Raw genomic sequence first — 10,301 nt, 5'->3', positions numbered from 1 at the left:
AGTGGGAATTAACTGTCAGAATTTCCCCCATTAAACAATGCAATTGGAAATATAATTTACTGTATTTACTGTAATTATTGCCAGGGCTTCCTGTCCTTTTATTTCCATTGCATACATTCCACAGTCCTTGGTTTTTGTGCTATTTTATTGTCCCCTGAGCCTGATGGTAATATTTTGTCAAATTTGTCCTGATGTTTACATCTTCTCTTATATATTAATAAAATCAATACTTCTGGTGATGTAAACATTTACATTGACAACATTTAAAATATTAAGTTACACTGTGTGCACTAAGTTGCATTATGTGTTTCCACCTATTTATTACAATTAATATGCTTAATTTTTAGCATTGGTCATAACTTAGACTGTTTCGCTAATGAACATATTTGTGTCTGTGAATATGATCATTAATGTTTTGTATTCAAATGTCCTGAATGAATCAGCCTTGCATGCTTTCGTGTCACTAAAATCTAGAATGAAAACCTCTGTTTGTTATTGTTCAACTTGTATCGATTTGATCTCAATTGTACATTTTTACTCTCTCAGTTTGTAAATCACTTTTTTAAATTCTGTTTTGAAAGCTGCAAGCATGCCTCTAATTTAGAAAAAACACCACACAAAGAGTGTGTATGTGTGATTGAAAATGTTATTTTGAAAAAAACAAACATAATATGACATGTAGCAGTGGGGCGAGGATGTAGCACATGCTGAGGGCAGGGTTTATATGACACACACATTTAAATGTGTGCTCTCTGTTCACAAGGGTGGAGATTTCTAAATGCCATCACTGAATAATTTATCAAGGCAACACCTTTCAGAGAGGCCAGTGATGGGGGATGAAGACAGGTGGAAAGAAGATGAATCTGATGAATTAGTGAATGGTGGACAAAAGGAAGGAAAGAAGGATGGAGGAGAAAACAATAGTGGACAACATGCACACACACACACACAAACGGGTGTGTTCAGTGTGTGAATGTGTGTGTGTGTGTGTGTGACTGCGCATTCATTCTGTGCACATGCATTGACAGCTGAGGCGAAGAGCTGGTATTTGGAGTGGCTCCTGAGTCAATCCTGACATGCATCTTAATCTGCAGCAGTTGAAAGGCACTCACCGGTCGAAGTCATACAGCAGTTGCACCTTTCACTGTTTCTAAGATTTTTCCTTTTATTTATAAAGACCCTTCATTCTCATATGATGGTATTGTATTCTAATTGTGAACCAGAATTCCAGTACTAAACAAAAGGAGTAACAACTAATTAACTTGATGCATTGTGCATGAAATATTTAAATATATCATGGACTCATAAACTGCTGTGAAAACAAACACACCAAATTCTAACAAAAAACTATACCAAATCTAGACAACGGCACAGTATACTCTTACATAGTAAAGGCCTTGTCTCCATTTATTATTCCAGATTTAGGAATAATCTGGATGTGTCTCAGTCTAATAAGAGGTAATGAGGTCATGTATAATCTGAGGCCAAACCATTTGGTGTATTACAAGTGACCAGCAAGAGTCATTTTGGAAACTGGAGGGTATGCAGATAGGTGATGCTTGAACTGAGTTAATGTGATTTCTTAAGTTAGCACCATTTAGAATTCTAGTTGCTGTATTCTGCACAATTGGTGTCATTGAAAATACTCTTCATCTTGAATCCACTTAGATTGTGCATACACACTAGTTGTGAGAACAAATGTGTACAGTTCCTCCCAGCAAGCATCTGGCAGCAGGAGGGAATCCATGCTCGTCGTGGGTTTGCAGGGCAACAACTATAGAGGCAGTTTTCAAAATACAGAGTTGAGGTTAAAAACTTCACCAAACAACAAATAATTATTTATTTATTATGCAAAAAAACAACAAAAGCAAAAAAAATAAAAAATGGTAGGATGCTCAACTAGCAGGCATGGGTATAAAGTTGAGACTAAGCAGGCCAACCAGCTTATAACAAATTGTAAATTATAGCAAATTTAACTAATTTAATTAATAATATTGTAATTAATTTCATTACAGTATTATAATCACATTTAGGTTGTAATCGAGTATGCATAACCAGATTAACAGATTGTGATTATTTGTACATTTTATGAATCCCTTTGGCATGTCTACATCTCAGTATGTTTTCATTGTCTATATGAGCCAGAAAGGTAATATGGTACACCAAATGCAAAGCGATGCAGAGGTGTAAAATGAATAATGTCAAAAAAACATACATTGATAAAAAATATATAACAAATCAAAGTTTCTACATTTTCCTTTTCTTAATTTGTGGCCCTAAAAAGACCCCAAATCCTTCTTGAAATTGAATAGTTTATCACATGAGATTACTACTGAAGGGATACCGAGATACTGTAAGTAATGAAGAAGCTTTAATGAATATTACCATTCATCTGTTTTTTCACAGTAAGCAAAAGTGCATGCAAATATAATGACTCATCATTCGCCTTTTCTAAACCATCATGCAAACTTAACTTTCACTGTATCAATCGATAAAAGGAGTCAAATGTCATGAACTTTTTTTTTGTTTAACCTTCATTTGCATGAACACAATAATTTCAATGGGTTTTACAAAGAACCTTATCAAGCTATTTAGATGACAGTAACTCATGAGGGACAAATAGCTAATTCGTCATGTGTGCTGTAATATGTTAATGAAAGTAAACTGTCATTAAAAAAAGACTGCTGAATCTGCATGATAGTAGTGTTGCCTGTGTGACCTTGTACTCACGGGGATAAACAATTACTTCAGGGATTGCTTTAAAATGTCCTCTACACACACTTACATACATGCACATTTGTTGAACGCACGAGATGTATTGCAGAGGTCTGATAATTCAGGAGTTGATGGTGACTGTAAAAAATAGATGACACAAGATTAATATGCGTTGATGTTAAGAGGTGAAGAGTGTGATCGGAGGTGAAAGAAGCAAAAGAAAAATAAACTAAAGGAGAAAAGTGCATGTTCACACAGTTGCTGTTGGCAAAGACAGGCTGACCCACTTACCAAGGATGTACAGCCTGAGAGAGAGCGTACATGGAGGCCAGAGAGGCCTCGACTAAGCTCTAGCCACAGAGTGTGTGTGTGTGTGTGTGTGTGTGTGTGTGACAGCTTAGTTCTATTAATGACTTATTGCCTCTGCCTCTGTGGAGTCCAGGCCTGCTTTGAAAAGGTATTGGACCCCCCATGGTACCATCACTCAAGTACACACACCACACACACACACGCATCCTGGGGCTCAAACACCTTCCTTTTCCCTTTTCATCTATCTGTAAAACACACAGCAGGAGAAAGCCACAGAAGAGGAATATGGAAATGGGGCTGATGGGTGGCCTGCAGTGGAAGCCATCCTTTTCTGAAGTCCTCCATCATGCATTTATACTTTAGCTAGCCTCTATTCATTCCATACAATATTGTATTGAGTAATCCTTTCAACTACTGATGCCATTACTACACAAAAATACTGCACAAAAAAGGTAGCGAGGTAATGACAAGAACTGGAACTGCACTGGAAGTAGCAGAATGTGGGTTTTTGCAGCCATGCTAGCCACCATCGCCATCGGTCCACCACTTTAGTCAAGACTGAAATATTAGTGGTTGAATGGATTGCCATGAAATTTTTTTGATCTTCATGGTCCCCAGAGGATGGATCCAGCAGGTCGAAGCTTTCACTTCTCCTGTGAAATATCTCAACATTTACTTGATGGATTGGCACAAAATTTTGTACAGACATTCATGTTCCCCGGAGGATGAAGACTACTGACTTTGGTGATACCCTGACTTTTCCTCTAGTGCCCCAATGAGGTTTACATCTGTGGTTTTGAGTGAAATGTCACAACAACTGCTGGATGGACTGCCATGACATTTGGTACACACATGCATGGCCATCAGAGTTTGTTTTGTGCTCATCAGTGTCTGTCAGAGTAGCAGTATGGCATGGTTACATGCAGCAGATGCCCATCTTTGCCTAACACTATATTCAATAAATATTATAATGCTTGTGCATTCTAAATTCTTAATTAATTCTTCTTTATTCAAGATGTATTTAAAGCTGCACTATGCAGCTTCATATTTTGGTGGCTCCATGTGGCAGTCAAAGATAGTGTTTGAAATTTTCTGACATCATTACCCGGAGGTCATTTGACATAAATTGATGAAACTGTGGACCTTTTGGAAATCTTCTTAGTTGCCGTTCGCAGTGGTTAATCTAGTTTACTCTGAGTAGAGTGCAGACTCAGTGATGTTTTCGGATACAGTTTTAATGTTTCATTCTGTTTCAGCTTCAAAATGTATAGATTTGGACAAAAAGCTGAATGCACAGTATCTCCATTAGTCGTGATAGGCTCCTCTCTTCTGTTTTGACCCCAATCTGTTATTTGGCCTGAAAAAAGCAAGTGTATTATTGTGTAATATTAGCTGCTTTAACATATAATTTGATTCTAAATGTATGTCCTATTTTATTGTTACATAATCATCTGTGTACCCATTTGCCAAGACAAAACCAACAATTAACAACCAAAACATTTTCAAGCAATGTTTTATTAATTTGTGACTGCAATGGATTCATGTGGTAGCTGAGATAAGAAATTTTCTCTGTAATGTGGAGTACAGCAGGCCTCTGTGGATGCACTAGAAGGTATTTCGCTGCCCAACAACAATCTGGACCACAGTGGCTTTCCTGAGCAGAGCCTTGGTGGAAAGATAGAGTCAGACAGCAGTGCAGAGAAGAACATGTCAAACAGAGGTAAACTGTAAACACAGATGGGGATAAATATGTTCCATTTATCGAAATATTTCATCAACAAATGTGTCAAAATACAGAAACAAGCACTTGCAACAGCCAACCCATTCAGTTAAATAAATAAAACAATATAAAGGTAACTGAGCGGCTTTGGCAATATCAAAATACATAAGATCAGTAATTTTTATATATTTTTTCTTCATTAAAAGCACCATGTAAGCCAATTATCACTTCTGTCTTGGTTTTCTATTGCACCCACTTTTTCAGATCAGTGACAAATGGTGACATATAGCAGAAAAGTTATCTCTAAATATAATATACAGGGGAAATATTGTGCATTTCTATCCTTAGTCGTCATGAAAGTAAAGAAAGGAAAATAAGGGGATGCAGATATACAGCAGGGAGTGAAAAAGGAGTTGATTTTGCCTCCAAGGAGAGGACAGAAATGTTAAAAAGTTGGGCAGATGAGAAAAAGATTATAAGGTGTGGAAAGGGATGACTGGAGGTGAGAGACATGGAGGAGGAGAAGATGATGTGAGAAATTAAAGTGTGAGCAATGTCAATGTGGAGAGGAGGGGGGATGTGAGGGGCTCTCCCATTTCTGCTTTTTTAATCCCGAGACTCCCATGAACATGGCTTCCCCAGCACTACCCGATCTGCCACCATGGGAAAGAATATGTACTCTGGTTTATATTTTATAGACTGACATGAAGTGTAATGCAGTTATTTAGCAGCTGTTTCTCATGGCTGTACCTCTTATTCATTCTGACTCTCCAGTCTGATAACGATTTGGTTTCTAAGTAGGGCAGAACACAGAGACAAACACTCTAATTAATAGATAATTACAAGGCTTTATAATTCATCAAAGTCCTGCGTGGTCTCCAGAGCATCAGTACGGATAACACATTAGAGTCCTCAGTTCAATCAACTTCAGCCTTTGCAGTATTTTCTCCTGCACATGTGAGTTTTTTTCTATTTCTGTCCTCATTCTGTATCTAAATGGAACTGATGGTTGGTGTGTCAAGCAGGGAAGCCCCTCACTCTTGCTGCTGCAGCTGATACGCTCTGGTGGGACTTTATCTATTATGCATACATATCACCTACATCTTCATCATTGTGACACTCCAATCATGCTGGAAACCCTTCCTGGATCCAAACACAAGCTGAAAATCAGACTCCTTTAAATTTTTTCTGTGCTTGTGCAACCACGTGTGGTGGTCCACATGCATGCTTTTTATTTGTTTATGTTTTGTCTCCACACAGCATGCAGGCTCAAACAATAACAGAGTGCCACAGCCAGCCGAGCTTCAGCTGTGTTCCTCCCTCTCCCCTCATCCTTTCTCCCCCACCCCTCTCTCTGTTGCCGGGGTTACAGCAGGACCTGATGCGGTTCCTGGCCAGTCAGGCTTTGTTCTACAGATGGCCCTGTCCTCGCTCCCTCTCTGCTTCTCCTCCTGTCTGCCTCCTCTGTGCCTCTGTCATGTGCAGCTGCACTCCAGCCCTGATATCTATAGTTATGCTAATATGAGCAGATGATTAAGTAGTCCACACATGCACACACAGCTGTTTTGTCCATATGGGCCTCCTCTTCATATGTGAATAGTCAGATTGCAACACCTCTGTGTGCCTTTACTGTTAATGTGTGTGTGTGGATAGGAAGAGGATGTGGGATGGTTGAGGGAATGTCACTGGCTGAGTAACAGGAAGACACTGCTTGTAAAAGTGGAGTGATAAGAATCTGGATCTAATTTATCATATACGGTAGATTACTGGTGGATTTGTCTGGGGGGTAATAACAAAGACTCACTGAATCTCACAATAGCACATCAATACATTAGTTAGGTCGATTAACTACCAATAACAATAATTCATGTAAATTAATTTTTTTCATTGGAACAAAACTACTGCAGACAAATGTAAAAGGTTACTGTACAAATTTAAATTTTCTATGTAAATCTGCATTCCATGACTCAGTCACCATATAAATTAGACTCCTACTGCTGTTGTGAATAAAAGATGTCTGTCTGTCTGCGTGTCTCTTTTTTTCTCTGACATTAGTCCTCTTGTCATTCCCTAAGGCCTCTCCCGGGGGGAATATAACCAGAGAAGCACTTAAACTTTCTCCACAGCTCAAGGGAGATGTGATCAAGTGCCATATCTATCCAGGGGATGTCTCAGCACCATCCCATCACAACCTCCACAGAGTTTTCCAATCATACACATAAATATATTTGACACATGCTCAGGCTTGCCATTACCATTTGATCATTTTCCCTACTGTGACTAGCTTTATCTTTGTAGCTATAATACAAAAATAATATGAAATGAAAACATGAAATAATAGTATTACTTTTGTAGCCATGCTAGTAGCATAGCTCTAGAGATGACAATGTCGGTCTGTCAGTCACTCATCACTTTGGTCCAAACTGAAAAATCTCAACAACTATTGGACTGATTGCCATGAAATTTTGTACATTCATGGCTGAATCCTACTGATGTTGGTGATCCCTGACTTTTCATCTAGCACCACCAGCAGGTTGACATTTTTGATACAGATATCCATCCAATAGAATGAATCTCAATGACTTTGGTGAGCCGCTGACTTTTCCTCTAGCGCCACCATCAGGTCAGAGTTTTCACATATCATGTGAAATATCTCAACATCTACAGGATGGGTTGGAACAACATTTTGTACAGACCTTCATGGTTCCCAGACAATGAATCCTACTGACTTTGGTGATCCCCTGACTTTTCTTCTAGCAGGCTGTGGTTTTGAATGGAATGTCTCGTCAACTGATGAATGGATTACCATGAACACATTCGTGTCCCCTCAGGATGAATCATAATAACTTTAATTTGCTCAACCTGCAAACTAATGACAGTCCCATCAGCCTCAGCTGTACTTTGTGTTTAGTGCTAATTAGCAAATGTTAGCACGCTAACATGATAAACTAAGATTGTGAACATGGTAAACATTACACCTGCTAAATATCAGAATGTAAATATTGCCATTGTGAGTATGTTAGCATGCTGACTTTAGCATTTAGCTCAAAGCACCACTGTACCTAAGTACAGCCTCACAGAGCCGCTAGTGTGGCTGTGGACTCTTAGTCTTGTTTTTTGCTATTAGAGCCAGCTTTGTTCAGTAAGTACAATTGGAGGACAAGGAAATTGGCTCGGCACCAACGTTAGACCCATTGTGAAGGCAAGAAAAAGGGGAGAAACTCAGAAGAAAACCATATGAGGAAAGACATTGAAGAAAAATTGGCTCAGCCGGATGGGCAGTAGCATAGCCTAATTAGATGCAAGGAAAAAAACAACAACAAGCAAGATAAATGTTCCTTTACAGTAGTAGTGGCAATAGTGTGGTGTGTGGTTAGGCAAATGTTAATATTTCCCAAGGAGATGGCCTGAAATCTTTTTAGAGAAACTAATGCACATGTAGACTTCTTGTGGGGTCAGAGCCTACAACCATACATAAATGCTGACCGGTAGACGCTGGGGCAGGTTGCCAGATACGTGATCCCCAGCCTTAGTTTTCTCTTAAAGACATTAACTTCATTATTTTTCCAGGAACTGTGTGAATGGATGCTGCTGTGCATCCCTTGCAGAAGATCCAAACCAGCCCATTTTCTCAAATGCAACCAGATGTCCATGACCTCAGCCAGCTGAGTCTGTTCTTCCTAAAAAATGACCCACTTCCCCCTCACATGCTCTTTCGGCCTGTTTCAATGCCTTTCAGTCAGCCACATTCCAGTTTGAGGCATTCAAGCGCAATGTGCAAGGTAGCCTAATTTCGTAGGTTAATAAGGGAGTTGGGGTGGTCCTATATTTATCATGGAGAGTGGAAACCACATTAAAAGGCCCTTTGGCTGTCCCTGAGCTCTTTCCCTGTGGACCGACTGGCCCTTTTAATATAAGACAGCTTCATTGTGGCCTCAATAGGAAAACAGGCTCTACACCGAATGTATCAGTCACAGTCACAGTCCTACCAATCATTATCATTATGTGTATAGGTATAGAACTGTCAAAATGTTAACACTTAGACCCAGAGCAGGGATCTAACCATAACTGCAACCTTTTTCTTAATGAGCCTAATTTTAATGTCTTCCTCCTGCATTGCTTCTATTAAATTGTTAATTTTATTTTCATGACTTCCATAGAATTGTGCTTCCAGTACTGGGCTGAACAAACCTCAGTTCAGTTTCAATGTATTTTTGGAACCAATGTCACTATGTACAAATACTCCATCACAAGCATTCCTGCATTCAAAATCTTACTAAAGTAAAAGTATAAAAATACATTCAAAATGTACTTAAAGTATCAAAAGTAAAAGTATTTATTATGCTGCAGAATGGTGCCTGTCAGAGTTTGTTATCATATATTATAATAAAGGGTTATTATTATTGATGAAAAACATGTCAGATGCATTTAAATGTTGTAGCTGGTCAAGTTGGAGCTAATTTTAATAACTTTATACTATTTAATCTGCAACAGTGCATAATATTTTATAATCTAATAATGTGTTTTGTAAGAAAAATCTTAATCTGAAAAGTAACTAGTAACAATAGCTGAAAAATCAATGTACAATGAAGTACAATGTTTCCCTATGAAATATAGTGGAATCAAAGTGTAAAGTTGCAGAAAATGATTGTACTTAACGAAAAAATTCGAGTATTTAGTGTAACTGCTAAAATGTATTTAAACTTTTTTTTAGGTCAGTTAGACCCTGCTACTGGAAATATATTAGTTATAATAAGTTTTTGGACTGTATCTCAAAGTTGTAAAAATAGCATGTATAGGGCTGGTCTGTATAAGGTTAACTATTTGTTTTGGGTTTTTGTCCTTCCTTTTTTTCCATTTTTTTTGGGTAAAACCACTATTGGTGCCCCCTAGTGGTAATATAAAAAAGACACTGTGGGCATGTTACACTTTAAAGTAAGGGTAAGCCTGCAGGGAAAAAATGTAAGCAAATTCAATATCCTTACAAGTACAGTGTAAATAGTATAAGTTTGCATGTGTGGGCGTGTGAGGGTGGGGCTGCATGTGTCAGGCTGGGTGTTGCCACACATTGCCCATGTTGATGGGAGACTTCTCAGATTAGTCCAGTCATCTGATGCCCATTTAATCTAATCTGGAGGAAGCAGATGTTCATGAGCAGCAAACACAGTCATCCCTCACAATTAGCCCAATGTCTCTTTCCTTCTCTCCTCCTTTCATCCCTTTGGTATTGTGTTCTTTCCCTTGTTGATATGATGTCTGAGAGTGTGTTTGCATGCATGACTGTGGTGTATTGAGTATGAAGGCATGTGACTTCATCTGTTAAAGACATCAGAGGAGAAGTTTAAAAGAGAGCTGCTTTATAGGTTTTACGAAACTCATATTTGATATTTTCTTTGTTGAGCAGAATCAGTTGAGTAACCAGTCAACTTCCATGCTTTCTCTCTGTCATTTTATTCTCAGCTCAAATGTTCACAGCATAATTACACGCCAAATGTCTTTAAATTTAAATTCGAAAGAGTTTTAGAATAATTAAATGATTAAAACTTCCTTTTAGTCG

The sequence above is a fragment of the Siniperca chuatsi genome, linkage group LG10, assembly GCF_020085105.1.
Source record: "Siniperca chuatsi isolate FFG_IHB_CAS linkage group LG10, ASM2008510v1, whole genome shotgun sequence".
NCBI classification, from domain to species: domain Eukaryota; kingdom Metazoa; phylum Chordata; class Actinopteri; order Centrarchiformes; family Sinipercidae; genus Siniperca; species Siniperca chuatsi.
Note: the sequence above shows the minus strand (reverse complement) of the source record.